The 20000-nt window shown below is 32.7% G+C and overlaps 1 long non-coding RNA gene across 1 annotated transcript in view; it reads left to right on the top strand.

The window, feature by feature from the left end:
* Positions 1-9949: 9949 nt before the first annotated feature.
* Positions 9950-20000, top strand: part of LOC145291259 (uncharacterized) — a 188720-nt gene continuing 178669 nt past the window's right edge. Inside the window, exon 1 of the long non-coding RNA XR_013869370.1 lies at positions 9950-10281. This is a non-coding gene — a long non-coding RNA (uncharacterized LOC145291259). The remainder of the gene's footprint in view (positions 10282-20000) is intronic.

Raw genomic sequence — 20000 nt, 5'->3', positions numbered from 1 at the left:
GGCTTGAGTGCCATCAGCTATAATCGAAACCGAAACCCAAACTCATGAAGAATTCTTGGTAACGTTATTTATTACAAGAAATCGATATACAGAATAATTAAATGGCCCGGGTGTAAGCGTGACACAGAAAATAACACACACTCTATCGTATAAATATACCTATTATTTTAAATCCCTTTTTTTTATCTCTTCTTCTCTATCTATCTTCTCTTCTCCTCTATCTTCTTCTATATAAATAAAATGAACTCATTTTTTCCCCTCCGACTTTGACCTATATAGGAATGCACCTGTATACATTTAGTGCAACCGTATCATTCACAAACTGAATCACGACATCTGCCGTATGTCATAGGGTTATTACATATCTAGTATCTCGCTGATCAGATTTTCCTATACTCTGTCTGGTGAGAGTCCACTGTAAAAATCGGTTACACATAATGGAAGTAGTAAAGTAAACTCTCTCTAACAAATTCATCCTACCACCGCCACTCACTTACACCGTTCCAGACCGTTCACAGGAGACATTTAAAACCGACCACCGGTTAGAATTTATCTAAAAACTGGACTGGACTTACGCTGAAACGAACCACGCTTACTTTGCCATTGGTTAGCATAGAACATAAACACTATTTATAAAGCATTTATTTTAATAAAATTAGATTCAAACAGAACACAATCCGTTACCTGGAATTTAATGAAAACCTGAATTGACATTTACGTGAAACTCACCAAACTTACTTACACAAACACAACTTCCGTTTTGCTCTTTCCTTACGTGCTTTTTTTCTTTCTTTCTTTCTTTCTTACCTTTCGTTGTCTTTTTGCTTTATGGGTGATGGTGGTGGGGGTACTTCCCTATGTTTCTCTTTCTTTCCATAAACATAAACACAAACTAAACGCTATACTGCGATTTACGCTACGGAATGTTTATTTTCTTTTGTTGTGCTGATGGTGGTGGGGGGACTACTTTCCTATGTTTTCAGTCTACACGATATTTCACTTTTGTAAAGCTATTTCTTACCAAACTTCCTTCTTTCTTTCTTTCTATTCTCTCCATTTTCTGCTCTTTCCATTGTTAAAACGAAACGAAACAACCTGATATTCCAGGTTTTACTTACACTCTATCACTCTACGACTCTTACTTGTGTATCCAACTCTATTTGTGCCACGTTCCTTTACTTTTTCACCGTATCACTTACCAGACGACATTCAGGTACATTTATATGCGGCGATATTCACGTACATGGACTTCCCTTTTTGTTCTTTTTCTTGGGGGCCGGTTTACGTTACTACACGTTAGCCATGGATCGGACGATCGCTGTCAGACGTCACGATAAAACGACTTCTTTTTTTTTCTTATTTTTTACTTTTATTAAAAATAAAAACAAACGATTGAAAATACTTTCAAACATAAAGTAAACTGATTCATGTAAGTAAAAAAAAGTAGCATTTATTGCCTTTGGTAATTATTATTTATTGCTTATTTGTTTTGTTTTTCACCATTTTTTCGACTAACCATTCTTAAATCTCACTATAAACTCGATTTTTCCAAGTACATTTTAGGTGGGGGGCATTCCAACCTCCGAAGGGGGTTTGTATTACTGTACACATAGATTCGAAAAAGTTGTCCAAAAAAATATATAACAAATAAATGTTATCAAAGCCAAGATAAGTTACTTTTCTGCCAAACTGGATATATTTTTCGTGTTTTTATTCAATGTAACATATTTATTCAGCTCGAAAACCATACAGTGTTTACCGATGTATTCGAAAATTCAAGATGGCGTCTCACACCCGCTTTAACACCGTAAGTATAGAAAAAGGTGTTATAAATAAAAAACTATACAAAATACTATTAAAAACACGCCGAATATATGTCAACCTATATTAACATGTATTGAGCGAGTTTTTAACAGTATTTTATTAGGTTATTTATTTATAACATATTTTCCCAAACTTACCGTGTTAAAGAGAGAATCAGACTCCATCTTGAATGTTCCAATACATCGGTAAACACTATATAGTTTTCGAGCTGAATAAACATGTTACATTGAATAAAAACACGAAAAATATATCAAGTTAGGTAGAAGAGTAACTTATCTTGCCTTGGATAACATTTATTTGTTATATATTTGTTTTTTGACAACTTTTTCGAATCTATGTGTACAGTAATACAAACCCATAGTGAGAAAACACGGAACATTATGGAGTTTTTTTTGGGGGGGGGAGAATTAGCGATTTTGGAAAATTTCAGACGATTAGTTAAAAATCTAGCGATTATTTCCCTTTCGTTACAAACTTTTTTTTTTTAATTTCTTTGTTTAATAAATATTTTGTGGGGTTTGTATTACTCTACACATAGATTCGAAAAAGTTGTCCAAAAAGAAATATATAACAAATAAATGTTATCAAAGGCAAGATAAGTTACTTTTCTACTAAACTGGATATATTTTTCGTGTTTTTATTCAATGTAACATGTTTATTCAGCTCGAAAACCATACAGTGTTTACCGATGTATTGGAACATTCAAGATGGCGTCTGATTCTCTCTTGAACACGGTAAGTGTGGGAAAAGATGTTATAAATAAAAAACCGTATAAAACACTGTTAAAAACTCGCTCAATATATGTTACCGTGACATAGGTTGACATATATTCGGCGGGTTTTTAATAGTATTTTGTATAGTTTTTTTATTTATAACACCTTTTTCCATACTTACGGTGTTAAAGAGGGTGTGAGACGCCATCTTGAATTTTCGAATACATCGGTAAACACTGTATGGTTTTCGAGCTGAATAAATATGTTACATTGAATAAAAACACGAAATATATATATATATATATATATATATATATATATATATATATATATATATATATATATATCCAGTTTGGCAGAAAAGTAACTTATCTTGGCTTTGATAACATTTATTTGTTATATATTTGTTTTTTGTTTTTGACAACTTTTTCGAATCTATGTGTACAGTAATACAAACACACATTTTGTGTTTTATATACATAAAGTACAATTGTTGAATGTTACTGTTTTGATTATATTCGTTGGGGGGGACAATTAAAAAATTAAGAAAGATTAAACCGAAGCGAAATTTAAGTTTCCATTCCATTTTTACAACAACCGTAAAACAGTGCATACTCAGCAAGTTTTATCGTAATTTATAAGCATATTGAAACACTAAATCAACATTTTATTTATTTTTTTGCATAATTAATGATGGAAGTATTTTTCTTAACATCTGTTAAAAAAAAAATAATTTGTATATTCTCTTGAAAAAAAGAATCAAACTTTTCTCTACTTTCACATGTGTTCCATTTTAACAAACTGAGCCACAGCAACGCGTGGCCGGGTACAGCTAGTTTTTAAATAAATGATGATACACGTAACTTAAATATTAAAATGTTATTAAAAACTATCCGTTCTTTACTGTTTCGTGTTGCGTAGAGTAATTTGATGCGACATTTTACTTTCAAAGTCGCTATTTACTCGACGGATCACGCGAACAGTGTAAGTCACCAGGTTTGTTTGAATATGATGAAAATTGAGCTATACTAAAATCTCCCTTCGTCTGTTGAGACACCATTTGAAGATGTCGCAGTTAAGTGAGATTATTTCTTCACAGATTGAAGATAGAAAAGATGTCGTGTATTATCAAGAGAGATGCAAAACAATGCTTGTAGTAAAACGGCTTGATAGATTTAAAGGTTTGGAGAAGTGAGCAAAAAAAAAAGGATGATACATAAAAGAATGTTAAGGTGAAAACTTCTAGTGTAACATAATCCAAATAAGGTCCTGTAACGTGGTCGTTATCTGTAAACAGGGACCAACACGTTACATGCAAAGACACTTGCAATGAACAAAAAAAGAAAAGAAAATCGAGCATTTTTCACGATACTTTCCAACATAACGAATACTTTTGACAGTTCCTTCCACACCGACCACTGCTTAACAAAATTCTGCCGCGTCGATTACATACTTTTAAGGTCTTTTACGCCACCTGCATATCCATCTCCAGTCGGCACGAGATTTTTCGATCATCACCGCGCGGTGCCTTTTTTGTCTCCGATTTTACTGTCATTTTCTCTGCTGCAACGTCACATTATTAGGGCATGCATCAGCGGCTCGGTTTCACATGGAAATAGTTGAATAGTATTCAACTAATAATATTCTTCCAATTGTTTGAGACCTAGCTATGCACAAGATATGAACTCTTATGTGAATTATTTCTACCAAATATGTTTGGATTAAACTAAGAAATCTGGATTATATTTATTGTTTCCTGAATGGCACTAATTGAAAACTGCCCAACGGTACTTCTGTTTGTCAAACTCTATTGCTAGTCCAATCGGATCTACTGTGGCAATTTACGGGCTGAGATCGTACAAAAATCATAAACGCGGATTTAGTTAAATATGTTAGTTACATTTATTATATAAAAGACAATCGCCTGAGATTTTGTATGTTTGCGTGTTCAGCTAAAAGTAAAAAACTACAAACCAAAACCCACTAATAATATATTGTCTTAATCGGCTTAGCTCCTGATGTATAATACTATAGTAAATGAAGTATTGGTTTTCAGCACATTAAAACAAGAGAGAGGAATCTGTAAGCCTGAGGTGAAAAAAGGGTGGGGGTAGAGGGACATAATAATAAGCGAAAATTTAATAGAGAAAGATAAAGGGACGGCTAGGGAAAGATAGAAGTTTTAATTAAAGGGTGTTATCCCTATTTTACTAGTTCTATAATTCCTTTCATGTCTTGAATCGTTGGGTAATATAATATATAAATAAAAGGAAAAAATTAAAAATACACGATATTAGGTATTTCAACAGATAATATCAAAAGAAAACGTGTATTAAAGTAATCTATAACATATCAATACGATATAAGTAAACTAACAGTGTGACTTTATGTAATGTCGGTGAAATACTATAAAAATATGCGAAATAATATATGCTTGATGTATATATATATATATATATATATATATATATATATATATACACATACAAACACACACCACACACACATATATATATATATATACATACATACACACACACACACACACACACACACATATATATATATATATTAACTTTGTTACCATTTATCAAGGGCAGGAGCCGCTTGTGGATAAGGATTAACGCGTGAATTATAGTCATTAAAGTAGTAGTGTAATAATCGTTTGTGGGGGAAATTTGGTATAATCCAATTATTTACGTGGACGGTTCAATCATTTACTTGTTGACGTTGCGACTTTAATTCTGAAAAGTTTAAATTTATAAAAGATCTATTATTCTACAAGAAGTTTGTATGCATAACTCGTATCCTTATATTTGCAGTATTTCCTATTTATATGTATAAGTATTATAGTAAAAAATATAATTATATGTATATATATATATATTATATATATATATAAAATGAAAATTATAAATATATATCTTATATAATATTATAAATTTGAATTTATAAATATATAAATTGGAATTTGTTTTAATGATATATATATATATATATATATATATATATATATATATATATATATATATATATATATATATATATATATATATATACCGTATAATTGGTATGTTGGTTGCGTTTGTTTTACGGTATATAAATCTTTTCAGGTTATTTGATGCTGAATCCAGTGGTCTTGAAGAAAAGTTTTTTGTAATAGAATATATTTGTTTTGTTTTTTTTATTTCAAGTCGATTTCTATTTAGCACATAGTTGGGTCCCTAACAGGTACTAGCAATCCGGATCAGAGTTGATCTTGGAGCAATGGCAATAAAAGTGTGGCTACACACTCCGTAAGGCCCGCAAGCTGTGGCGTCACTATCGGATACAGTTTAAGGTCATATCCAGGACCCTGTATAAGTAAAATATAATATATAATTACAGTAATAGCGGAAAAATATAAGTGAATATAATATAAATAAAATATCAACCCATTTTAAAGTAATCTCATGTACAATCTTTCAGTATTAAAAATACGAGTTTTATGTAATGTTTAACAAACAGCAAAAATAGCCGGGGATCACTTTACTTTTTCAATTTTTTCACCTATTATCATAGTCAAAACTCACTCGAACATAAGGGTTAATGAGGTGGACTAGTGATCAGCCGAAAAAATTATGGGAGCTTAAACAGTATGAAGTAAATAAAATAAAATACGCATCAAGTGCGCTTGAAAGCCAAATCACAACGTAAGATGAGGAAACTAAACAAATATTTTATTTGTTTGAAATTTATAACATAAATATATTTCGGAGCTAAACTCCATCTTCAGTATGTTGTTTTCGTTCTTTTTTTTCTTTTTCTTCTTCTTTGCCATGTTGTAACGTTGGAGAAAGAAACGTCTGTTTGTAAAGAGCCGCGCGTTGTATATCATCGTTTTATTTTGAAATATTAGGAAATCTGCGTAGGCAACGTGAGAATAACGTCAAGGGTGTGAATTCCATATAGAAACGTTGATTTAATTTTAATAAAATAAAATACGCATCAAGTGCGATTGAAAGCCAAATAACAGCGTAATAGTAGGAAAATAAACAAATATTTTACTTGCTTGTTTATTTTTCTACTATTACGTTGTGATTTGGCTTTCAAGCGCACTTGATCCGTATTTTATTTTATTAAAATTAAATCAACGTTTCTATATGGAATTCACATCCTTGACATTATGATGTAAGTTTTATTACGCATGGGCTGTTTGTGATCGTTTTTTTTTTACTATGTTTTAATCTGAAAGGTGGCAACTCTACGGTAAAGTGTGATACAGACAATTGTGAATGTCTTGCAACAAGGGGCTAGCTATTTGAGCCCAGTCGAGCAAATTACATGAAAAATTAAAGAAGGAAGAAGAACTGGTTTCGTGAAAGAATGGATGGTGACGAAAATGCGACACTATTCCTGACTATATTTGAAAAGACAAGACAAGACAAGAAAAATTAGTCTGAGCGACAATTCTTAAGATGAGACAGCAGTACTCCATCTTACGATGTATTCGACACTCATACAGGTAGATAATCTCAAGGGGAGACATGGATTTTGTGGAGTGATAAATGATCCAAACACTTTGTCAGCCCAAGTAGAACATAGATATTTAACGATAATGATTGAAGCATCTCCTAAATGTGCCGCTTATGTACGAGTTTTTGTAAATGTGTAAGAATACACACACATACACACACACACGCATATATATATATATATATATATATATATATATATATATATATATATATATATATCTGTCTGTATACATTTCCCTACGCAACAATTCTATCAATTTTTAGTCTACAGACCCCAAATTTGATATACAGGGTACTGAGATTTGGGAAAATCGATGTGATTGGTTTTTGGCCAGAAATTTGGCGATTAAGGGGTCAAAGGTCAACGATTTGACCTTTGAGAACTCTACCAAACTCCTCCCATAATTTTGGGTCTACACACTTGAAATTTTAGATATCGGTTCCTTGGACATGGATCTAACTTAATAACGTGATTTGAGCCCAAAACAATAAATTTTAGGGGGTCATAATAGGGGTCAAATTTAAAAAAAAATTACCTCTGCGGTGTCTTCCAAATTACTCAGACACTGTCTGGTCTAAATATTTGAAATATTACATAAAGGTTAATCAGAGATAGGGCAAACTTTTTTTTTATCAGTTTGAGTCGAAAATTTTTAGTTACCAATATATAAATGTATGTATGTATGTCTGTTTGCACGTCTGCCTTTAATTTTCAATAGAGGCGACGGATTTTCCCAAGATTAGTATCGTTTTAAAGTTCGACCTTTCATACGACAAATATCGAAAGATTGGCTAAAAACATTAATATCTTCCCCTTCAACTAGGAACTTTTCTACAGGGAGGGATGCACTTTTTTCGCCGATATTTTTGAAAATTATCTTCTCCTTTAGATTATCCAGCCTTAATTTTAAAAAATGTCGCTTCCGGTTTGGCGGTGGTTGTAACAGCAGAAACGTTATGTTTTACACCGTTCTTTTCCTCCTTTGCAGTACGGGTTCGAACCTGCCTTCCTAATACCACTTTCTTTTTTGCTCAACATACACATCCAAACACCCGGGCAACGCTAGGCTAAAATGCTAGTATAAATATATGTGTCAAAACATCGTGAATTCATTACCCACACATCAGCAGCCGTATAGCAAAACGGTGAGAAGACCTGAATGACATTTGGGCGGTTGGGTTTCGATCCTGGTGTGAGGCAGTTGCCTGTCTAGCCGCACTGATGTACTATATGTGGATGACATATATATATATATATATATATATATATATATATATATATATATATATATATATATATATATATATATATATATATATATCAAGTGTTTAGTTTAAAAATGGCCAAAAACCGATCACATCGGTTTTTCCAAATCTCACTACTCTGTATATCAAATTTGGAGTCTGTAGGCTTAAAATTTACAGAGTTATTGCGTAGGGAATGTACACAGACACCCCCCAGACACACACTTTCACTTATATATATATATATATATATATATATATATATATATATATATATATATATATATATATATATATATATAAATATATATATATATATATATATATATATATATATATATATAGTAATTTATAAAATATATATGGCGATTAAGCTACACTGAATATTCTGCGTTTCATCTACTATAGGATTCGTCAGGCTTATGCGCGAATTCTGTGGAAGCAACCACAGAATTCGCGCATAAGCCTGACGAATCCTATAGTGGATGAAACGCAGAATATTCAGTGTAGCTTAATCGCCATATATATTTTATAAATTACTAACTAGCTCTACCTACGTATTGAGCACTTTTGAAGTAAATACTTAAAGTTTACGCATAAATCTATACTTTCGTATATTAGGTTTATGTGAGTAAATGAAGTAGTTATATATATATATATATATATATATATATATATATATATATATATATATATATATATATATATTGCTTTTGAGGATTTAGGACTGGTCTCTCCTGTGGAAAGCAAGCATTTATTAAGTCGAATGGCGAGAGCTTCTGATTTTACCCGACCATTTGTCCAAAGCATTAGCATGTCCAATGCAGCGAACATATAAATTTGTTTATATATATTTTGGTTGTATCGATTAGTTTCATAGATCTAAATCCAATTATATTCACGTGATTATTAATGGTGCTCAATGCAGCACAGAGCTCGTACATAGTCTGTTTATTATATATTAACACCTCATCAGGCCCCCCCTCCCAAATCGATATCGATTCTTTTTTTGTCTGATGAGATGTTATCTTTGAATTGGAATTCCACTTCAACATGTATGCACATATGCACCCAATTATTTTTATACAATAAGCAGACATATATATATATATATATGTGTGTGTGTGTGTGTGTATGTGTGTGTGATGGGGGAGTATGTGTGAGTTGTGTGTGTGTAAAATTAAATTATCAAAATTGAGAACATTTTAATATTGATTTTTAACACCACGCCTCTCATACTCTAACTTTGGATTGTTTGTGTCTAATTCGTTAAAATGTATACCAACTTCCTGAAAAATAAAAATAATACAAGGTGTAACATTTCTTGTGTCGTATGTTTTGACCGTTATCCTCGAGTGCTTTTTCGCTTTGAAAATGGTGAGCATATTCGAAAAGAAGAAAAAAAAAGAAACGGAAGTAAGGTACAAGTTATTCAAGACCACGGCCGCTATTTATTTTCGTTTTGAAATCGAAAGCACCCCTACATGTTATTGATGTACTCGTACACCTTGTTATACGGTTTTGCTAAGAGGAAAAACCGAGCTCGTGGCATATTTTGTCCACGCGGGGAGACAAGCAAAGGAATTGATGACTTCACAGTCCATCTGTTACGCCTTCTGCGTTTGCCGAGCTTCTCCCAGCTAACTCTCTCTCTCTCTCTCTCTCTCTCTCTTTACTCATTATATTTTGCGATTTCCCTCTCTCTTTTTCCTATCTATGTATCTATCTCCGTCGCTCGTTCATTCATCGCTCGCTGTGTTGCCCCTCTTGCATACCTCTTACCACTGCACGCGACTGCTGCTGCTACTATCGTTGTTGTCGGATGTGGAAACGCTGATTACTTGAGTGAGGCACGCGTCTCGGGCACGGGCTTCCTAGGCGCAAGTCTTTGTAAGTGCTACGCGATAACCAGACTTAGCAATCGGCTACTGAAGATGGAGTGGACCTACCGCCTTGATTTCTTCCCTCTGCGCAGGACACGTGTATGTGTACTTTATATCTATGCCTTGTAGATTTACACAGGTTCTCTTGTGGACTTAAACTTTTTTAGTATTTGTTTACATAAAACTAATTAGTTTTTGTAAGTAATTTCAGTTATAAATTTGCAAAAAAAAACATCATTTTTCTATTGTAGTAACAAAAAGTTAAACATTTATGTTCTTTTGCGTAGTTTTTTTTCTGTTTAAATAATTGCAATTTTGCTTTCTAATTTTTTAGATAATCATTTATAATTTGTATTATTCGGACTATTGTTCTCATCTTGCGTGTTATTCGCGCAACGTTTTAGCCGATGTAACCTCCGGTTATTTTCAAGTGTAACATGTCGAACTCGGGAGTCTTTTGTGTCGAATTCCGGACTCTGCACAGAACTTCGAACGGAATCTTTGTAATTAATCCACGGAGGTAGCATGCTCTCGTTCCATCAGCCATGACCGATGCTAAATAATTCGCCATTGTAATTTTCGTATGTAGGGATTAACCTGTGGAGTAACGGATAAAATACGAGGTAACATTCAGTTGTAAGTGACAGTTTTTTTTCTGACGGTTGAGAGTTCAATCTTAGTGCGGACAATACTCAGAACACAATTGCAAATTACTTAGAGATTTCTAACCGGTTATGGCTGACGGAACAAGAACATGCTAGCCCCGGGGATTAAATAAAGAGTTCTGTTCAATATTTCCTGCAGATTGATTTCCGAGTTCGACAGAAAGATTGCTACGTTTTATAACAAAAAACCTGAAGATTGTAGGAGGTTGAATCCTTGTTTTTATATAAGGCAATATGAGAGTTGTAGTCCGAATAATTCTGATCGCCATTTTGTTTATGATTTCTTTCGAGTGTTATTAGTTCAATTTTTAAATTTTTTTTTATTTAATCTAGTTTTTGCAACTTTCTATTTTGTTTTATCTCGTTCTTTTTTGTGAATGTTTTTATTAATGTTTAATTCTTCGCTTGTTTTTTCTTTCTTTTATTTGGTTCTTTCATTGTACACTTTTTTTTCATATTTAAAAACATTTTCTTTATTTAATTTTATTTCATTCTTTCCATTTATTCTGTCTATTCTCTTTTCCATCTCTATTATTTTCCCATTTGCGCCTTTATCTATCTATTGTATTTTCTAGTTCCTTCGCTAAGTATTTTCTTTCCTTTCTTTTATTTTCTTTAGTTTTCTTTTTTCCTGTTATCATTTTATTTTCTCGATTCCACATTTTCTCCTTCGAATTAATCCTTCTCTATTTCTTTATTCTTTCTTTTATATTTTTTATTACTTTTAATACTTTTCTCCATTTTATTATGTAATTTATCTCCTTGACTCTTTGTTTATCTTTTATATTTATATTAGCTATTGTCGTTCATTTATTTGCGTTCACTCATTATTTTTGTATTCCTTGTATTCATTAATACCTTTGACCCTCCCCGCTTCATCATTTTGTCATTTCCTATTCTGTTATTTATTTCTTTATTTGTCATTTTAATTTGTTGTATTTTATCGTTTATTGCTTTTCTTATCCTGCTCTATAATTTTCTTCGAACTCAGTCCGCAACCTTTGTATATGAATACATATATATATACGTGTGTGTATGTGTGTGTATGTATATGGGTGTGTATGTATAGGTGTGTGTGTGTGTGTGTGTTTACGTATGCATGTAAATGTTTTCCTATCTTTTTTATTATGATACTTCTTAACGAAATCCGTTATTAATACGAAAATGCATTTTTACCTAGAGGTTAGTCGGAAATGATTTTCCTTTTTACCAATGTGATGGTCTCAGATAGAGGGGAAAACTATATACCATTTAACTTAAATTATTCACGGGCAGGTGTTTCGTCGTTTACGACTCAGCGGCGTGGCTGAAATAACACATACGTGTCCGTGCATAATTTGAATTTAAATATATATATGTGTGTGTGTGTGTGTGTGTGTGTGTATTTTTATTTTCTTATTTCGCTCTTTATTTTGCTTCTACGTGTTTATTTTCTCTCACCCTCACTTTCTTTCCGTTTTTGTTTTTTTTTTCTTTTTTTTAATTTCTTTTTTAAATTCGAGTCCATTTTTTTCTGTCTTTTCTGTTTCGTTTCTTTTCCTTTCGTATTAACCTTTCTTTTCTGTGTTCCTCGCGTATTTAGCTTCTATTCCCCATTCTTTATTTCTTTTCTCTACGAAATGTTTACTTCCACTCAGGTGATTCTCATTCAATCGCTCATGTCAACCTTTTTTTTTTAAGTAACTTGAACAATTACGCATGACAACAGATTCGAGTGGCGTTCTACGGAAGAAGCCATGTACCGAACTGAAAACAAACAACGAAAAACGCTTAAATAATTAAATAACAGATCGAAACAAGCACACAACCAAGAAAGCAACAAATAAATTATATATAGTGGCTTCTTTCTTCTTGAGAGACTACAAATACCCACTGGAAGGGTGCCTGCGCATGAAATTTTTGTGGCAAAAGTTGCACAATCCGAAGCCACACATCTCCTGAGTCGACATTGTTAAATACCAGTGATAAGTGTAGGTTCAGCACGACGAGAAACAATGTCGAGATAAGCGGAGAGCAACACAGTGCCTAGAATTCCCAAATGGTAACCGATCTGATATTAACGAGCTCAGCTTTGCTTAACTTAAGTAATCTGACGAGAACCGGTATGTCAACAAAATTATGACGCACACACACACACACACACACACACACACACACACACACACACACACACACACACACTGATGAGGAGTGAAACAGCGAAAGAATACTGCATGCGGATGAGTATATATATATATATATATATATATATATATATATATATGTACAGGAAAATGTGTAAAAAAGCATACGAAAAGTATAAAAGCTTATAACTTTTCTTTATTCGTGTTGTATTGGTGATGTGCAGGAATACAAAATAATATATATATATATATATATATATATATATATATATATGAAAACGAATCTATCTGTAATAACACGTGTCAAACCAGTTAATGTCGCTTTGTATGTCTTACCGTTTCTGCAAGAGTATTAGAAAAAAAAATCTATTTACTATCTGTCAAGGCCTGACGCCCACTCGAGCATAAGGAATTAATGAGTGTAAGAAGGTTACTAACACATCATTTTAGTTTGTAGGGGGTAAACTAAAAAGAATTTGATTATTTAAGAAAGCGACGCAGCTAGAACTTGTTTTCATTGAACTTGAAGACAACCATATTGTAGTCAGCTTGGAAACAGGCACTTGGAACTAAGTTACACAGGCGGGAAATTCTAGGAAATAAACTTCGTTCATGGAATTTTCGTTTAAATCTCGGCACATATAAAGAGTGAAAAAAATTCTAGTGATTATCGTTAGACAATTGATTTTCATGAAAGTTTGTTGGGTGGGGGACCATAGATTGGAGCTCAGGCGAGCACTTGCCATTAAAATAACGAAAGAGCAGAAACAGGCTCGGAACGTCTCCTCTGTGAGAAATATGTTGTCAGGAGGATGAAAGGTTATCACTTACTAGTCTTCAAAGCTGTTTTTAAACTCTGTCAAAGCAGGAAAAAAGGCCCGAACAGCTCTTCAATAGATGTGTCAATCGTACTTTATTTTAGTGCCTATTTGGCTTTTATCTAGGTAGAGAATTGAGTTGTGATTTCAAGTAATATGGATAATTAAGTTACTGATCACACGGGACGTTAGAAAACATGATTATAGTCATAACTATTATTAAAAAGAATACGGTTAAAGAATTAATGAAAAAGTATTATTTTGATTTACCATATCTGTATACAGTAGCACTCCTGGATACCGAGTACCCCTGGAATAGTTTTTTCTACAGGTTACGATGTTGAATACTATATTTTCCGGCCTCTGGTTACGGTATTTTCCCCGCTTTACGGTGTTATTTATAATGTTATTTAATTATATACATGTGTTTTATTTACGGAACTATGTTTTGTTACTAATTTTTAATGTCGTATCCAGGGGATTCTACAGTAATTCTTACTTATTTTCATTAAAAATGTATTTAATATTTACTTGAAATTATAAGTGTTTTAAGTTCTAAATATCGAGTAGGAGCAAAGTAGCTGGGTTTTTTTTTGTTCTTTTTTGTCAAAGTAAACAATTGACTGAACAAAGATGCCTACTTTGCCAATATTCGGTTTTTATGCAAATTTGAAAAATGTTAATTTAAAGGAAAGTAAGGCACATGATAATCTATAATATTAATCTCAAAAGTATGTTAGTGTGTATGTTTGTATGCGTCGCTAAAACTTTAGACACACGCAATTAACACTGAGGAAATTGGTACCGTTTGAAAGGTCATTCTCTCAAACGCAAATATCCAAACATTAGATAAAAATCTTTATTCGTTGACCGTCAACTGGGCCGTTTATTTTTTTCAAGGAAGGGTACCTTTCTTCGTTGACATTTTTGTAAAATCATTATACGTCTTGTAATGGCAAAACTTAATTTTTAAGGCGGCGACGTTGTATGTCGCGGTGAGGTCGGCGACTAAATTGTTTCCTTTTTCCACTTCTTTTCCTCTTAGCGTAAGAGGTTCGAACCTTCTTGCCTGCCTAGTACATTTTTTTTTTTGCGCTCGCCCGGGTAATCACTTCATTTCATTTTTTTAGGGGGATTTGTAAACATTTATTTTAGGGCTCCGTTGATTAATACCCTTACCATAAACCCCTCCACTCCTGGGCAACGCCGTGTAGCTCCGCTAGTCTAAAATTAATTGCTGATGCCAAATTATCCAATTGCATTAATTTTATGATAATTTATGTTGATAACAGTAATGATTAGAATATTCATTTAACATACACTATCTTTTATTTTTAATGGTAACAACGACTAGTATGCCCTTAATAGTTATAAATTTAATAGTATCATTCTAATATACGAGCTACCGAATGGTTTCTGTCTAATATGTGATCCAGCCTTTCACCTCAACACATTTTACTATAAGTAACGTAACTGATTTAAATAATAGGATAATTTTATAAACCAAAAATCAGGTGAAAAATGATATACCACAAATAAATGTTACCAGAAGTAAGAAAAGTTACTACCCTACCTTGGTGGATGAGTTTTTGTGTTTTCACTTATTTTAAAACGTTTATTTACTTAGTCACCAAAGTAGTATTTAGTCTGTTACGTTAAAATAAAAAATAATGGAGGGTTCAGTGTAGTCATTATTATCCGCGATTATCGCTCAAAAATCGAACATAAAACAAAGTACTTTTAGTGTGTAAAATACTAATACATTTTGATATATTTATTTTGTTGTTGAATATTCTATTTTTTACCTCTTTTTATGTTGTGTTGGTCATTTAAAAAAATGCTCATATATGATTTTCCCATGTTTCATATATGAAGATTAAAGACATGTAATAAATCACTTCTTCTTTCAAAAAAAAAAAAAGAAAGAAAAAGAAACATAATTCAAATATAGTCCAGAAAATTCAATAATTTTGACAAGGTTAGAAATTTCGATTAGTGATAAACAACTTGGTGGATCATGTATTAGGAACCAAACAGTCTAAGAACCAAAAAGTCACTTGAGAATATTTATGTGCTTTTAAGTTCAACATTTAGCAAAACGGCGTAAACAATTTTATTTTTAATTGGGAATTTATAATGACATATTTAGAAAATCTATATATTTTATCAGATGAAATTATTTAAGTATTTAAGTCAAGAAAAAAACGAAACAAAACGGAAGGAAGTTAAAGGACTCCTGACCAACGTTGGTTTGACATAGCTGACTTATATGTGTCAATGCTGTCCCTGTTTTTATGTATTTTGATTTGTTAGAGAACTTCTAGAATTTATTTACTCCTGTTCTAATGTCAGATCGAACAGACCGTCGGAAGTCAAGTCAATAAAATATTTTAATAAATACTAAAACGAGTGCGTTTTTTATTATTAAAATCAATACAATTTAATTCAGCGATTTTTAAAAAATCAAATAAAAATTATCAATAAGTCCTTGCCACATCTAAGGATGTGGCGCTCCTATCACCCTTCCTTGCCTTGACTGAGTTGCTAAGCTTCTAAATTTACTTCTTCCTTTCCTTATACCCCCCTGTTCATACAAGTTATATTACTAGTCTTTATCTGCTCTGTCGTTATTTTCATAGAAGTTGCATGACTGAGCTCCAATCATAGGTCCCTCGTTGTAAGACATTTACATTCAAAAATTTGTTTTTCTACCACAAGTATTTTTTCTTCCTCGATATGCTTAGCATCAGATGGAATTTCACGAACAGAACTTTCTTGTGGCTGCTTCTCGTATATGAAACACATTATCGATGGGCTACTTTCCTGCTTATTACAATATGTGTGCGTTCAAATCCAATACCATGAGACTTGTGTCAAGAACCCGCTTCATTGTGTGCAAACAAACATTTAAATAACTTTAATCCTCGAGTTGCATTTAGTCTTGCTATACTTATTTTATGAGTACAAAACGTGTGGAGATAGGGTATTTTCTGCATTGGTTTATCGCGCATTTTAACCATGTGCATTGTGTTTAGCTTGCGTTCGTGGAAATTGACAAGAGACTGAAGTATGATTTGAACCTAATTATAATCTAACCAATACCTCGACTCTTAACGCGTTTCATTGTGATTGAGAGGATTTGCCTGAATTCTTGTGTGATAATTTATCTAGCGAAACCAGCTTTCAGTCTAGAGACACAATGCAAACGTTTTCTAAGGATTCCTGTACAATGAGATCATCTAGAAGAAAATAGTAGTGTAATCACTCGTTCAACCGTATCTCAATGAACCGTAATTGCCTGAGTCCAGTAACTGAAAGACAAGGATTACATAAAAGAAAATCTAATGTATTATTTGGATTAATCAGACTACTGTTCTCATCTTGAGGGAGATTTTCACAACGTTTCGATTGATGTAACCTCCGAACTACTTCCAACATTCGAGGGAAACATTCAATAAGATACATCTGAAGAAGGTCAGAGGTTATATCAACTGAAACCTTGTAAAAATTACACTCAATATGAGAACAGTAGTCAGTTGAATCCAAATAATACGATAACAATCTTCATCTTAAAAATTCAGAAACGTCAAAATCTAATACCATTTCAGACATGTTTCAAAACTACTCAAGCAGAAAATATTTGAGAATCTAGCCTCCCTTCTATTAGATTAGCAAGGATATATATATATATATATATATATATATATATATATATATATATATATATATATATATATATATATATATACATCCTCGCTAATCTAATAGAAGGGAGGCTAGATTCTCAAATATAATATATGTACTGGAGTCTAATATATATATATATATATATATATATATATATATATATATATATATATACATATATATATATGATATAAAAATGCAGTCTACTGTATGCTTTGTCCTGTTAACGACATTGCCCCGACAAAGATTAGCAGTAATGCCATGAAAGTGTGCTTGGTTCACCACAATGATTTGACCAATACAAAAAATCATCTCCTGCTTTCACAGAGACTTAGTTGTAAGGAAAGCTTATACGTCGAAATCGACAGAAAAATCAATATATATATATATATATATATATATATATATATATATATATATATTTGTTTATTCTTTTGGGAAAGAATTTCAATACAGTTCTCGATTACAAAGAAAAAAACAACTTTTTTTCGATATAAGAGCTTAATATTTATTTGTTTACTTGAATTGTGCAGAAGTTCAGAAAATCATTGGTACCGTCGGTTTAAAATGAATGTATATATATATATATATATATATATATATATATATATATATATATATATATGTATAGTTTTAACATAACTAGACTAAGCAAACAAACGAATACACAATAAACGAAAACTTAAGAAAGATGAATGAATGGATGAATGAAAGGGCGGCGCGCTTCTAGCGTATAATTCTATAACTCTCAGATGTGTAGTAAGGGTCAAACTCACGAACGGTGTGTACTGGAGTCTACTATATGCATCACTTAGCGTCAGGAAAGTAAAGGTTAGTTAATGTAAGGTAAATACAGAAAAACACGACCGTCCTCTAGCTTACAGGAACGTAATCTGACAAAGGGCGACATACGCAGACATATTTATTAACATACATACAAAAATGTATAGTTAAAACGAAAAAAATTATGAACACATAAACAATGTTTGTTATTTTTCATTTATCTGATTGCTACTTTTATGCCGCACACAGCACACACGTACACACGTGCATACACGTATATATATATATATATATATGTGTGTGTGTGTGTGTGTGTGTATGGGTGTGTGTGTGTGTGTGTATCCCCCTACACATATATATGTAATTATCATCACGGGAATGTACTTAAATACATATATATATATATATATACATATATATTTCCTTAAATATCATCACATGCACTTAGATAAGAACACACAAACGCACACTTACACAGACGCACGCACACAAACACACCCTCAGACACTTACACACGCACACCTATATATATATATATATATATATATATATATATATATATATATATATAGAGAGAGAGAGAGAGAGAGAGAGAGAGAGAGAGAGATAATGAGAGTGGGAAAGGGAAAGTAATCAAATTCAAGTTTTTGGCAACGATAGAAAAAAATACAGATATTATCTACTGTATTTATATAATCGTGCCCATTAATTTTACTAGATTTTATACTAATATTTTATCCATTATATCTTTATAATGCTATTATTGTAAATATGTGTAAAATACATAAAATATGTGTCTGCTTCGCAGTATTATAGTTCATCAGAGTGGTTTATTATTTCGTTAATCAAAACCTTTATCTGCTGTTACATATGCATCTATACTATAATATAAAGCCGAACGTCTGTGTGTGTCTAGTCACGAATAGGCTGCTATATGCTTGAATATTATAGAAAACTGATTACAGATAATTTGGGCAGCAGGGTGTCGGTTCACGTTACACTTGAACTTCTGCACGTCAGTACTGTTGGGGAAGCAGGGACCTGGAATGGAATTCCAGAGTCTTGCGGTTCTGGGGAAGAAACTATTGGAGTAAAAAGATCTTTTACATCTAGGGACCTCTACAGTGTGGGGGTGGGATCTAGTAGCCTGTCGGGTTTGTCGAGGGTGCTCGCGTCGTGGGGGCACAAGTGATTGCAGTTCGTCAGAGCATTCACCACTAAAATACTTGTAGAAAAGGCAGAGGGATGCAACATTTCGTCGATGGGACAGAGGCTGAAGCTTAGATGCCAGTTCAGGGCCTATCAGGTTTGCGACTCTCTTTTGAACCTTGTCAAGGAGCGAGAGACTAGTAGCAGATGCACCAGCCCAGATGTGGCAGCAATACTCCATACATGGGCGAATGGTGGCCTTATAGAGGTACAGGATACTTTCGGGTGTTAGTAGTTTTCTAGCACGGTAGAGAGAGCCTACCTTTCTTGCAGCGGCCCTGGCAATGCCTTCAATGTAATTGTTCCAACTCATGTTTCCTGTGAACGTTAGGCCAAGGAGTTTGAAAGATGGACTCTCAGATAAAGAGTCGTTGGCCATTGCTATGGGTGGTAGAGAGGGTTTCTTGTAATTATTGAATGAAACTAGTCTTGGCAGCATTGAATGCGACCAACCACTTTTGTCCCCATTCCACTACAGATTGGATGATGTATCGTGACACAATAATGGGTATGTTTGATCAGGCATAATGATC

Source organism: Euprymna scolopes, chromosome 12 (assembly GCF_053919585.1).
Source record: "Euprymna scolopes isolate OS-2025 chromosome 12, ASM5391958v1, whole genome shotgun sequence".
Taxonomy (NCBI): domain Eukaryota; kingdom Metazoa; phylum Mollusca; class Cephalopoda; order Sepiida; family Sepiolidae; genus Euprymna; species Euprymna scolopes.
This window is presented reverse-complemented; position numbering and strand designations above follow the sequence as displayed.